Raw genomic sequence first — 279 nt, 5'->3', positions numbered from 1 at the left:
CCGGGGGAGGGACCCGCCGCCCCGCGCAGGCTCCTCCCGGCCGGGGAGGGCCGGGCCCGGACAACCGGAGCACCGGGCCCGGCCTTCCCCTCCCGAGGAGGGCAGAGCCTCAACGGGAGACACGCGGAGGAAGCGTGGGGGACGGATGGCTCGCGGCCTGAGGCTGCATCTCCAGCCCCGTGGCCAGCAGGGCCTGGGGGGGATTCTGCCCCTCTGCTCCGCTCTGGGGAGACACCCCCCCAGTGCTGCCTCCAGCTCTGGGGCCACCAACAGCAGAAG

General features: G+C 75.3%; 1 protein-coding gene across 1 annotated transcript in view; it reads right to left on the bottom strand.

Moving 5' to 3' along the window:
* LOC106886608 (chromosome unknown open reading frame, human C21orf2) overlaps positions 1–279 on the bottom strand; it is a 19444-nt gene that overhangs the window by 6545 nt on the left and 12620 nt on the right. The window lies entirely within an intron of this gene.

This window comes from Calidris pugnax, unplaced genomic scaffold (assembly GCF_001431845.1).
Source record: "Calidris pugnax isolate Ruff unplaced genomic scaffold, ASM143184v1 scaffold37, whole genome shotgun sequence".
Classification (NCBI taxonomy): domain Eukaryota; kingdom Metazoa; phylum Chordata; class Aves; order Charadriiformes; family Scolopacidae; genus Calidris; species Calidris pugnax.
The sequence above is the reverse complement of the archived record's forward strand: the minus strand, read 5'-3'. Positions and strand labels throughout refer to the sequence as shown.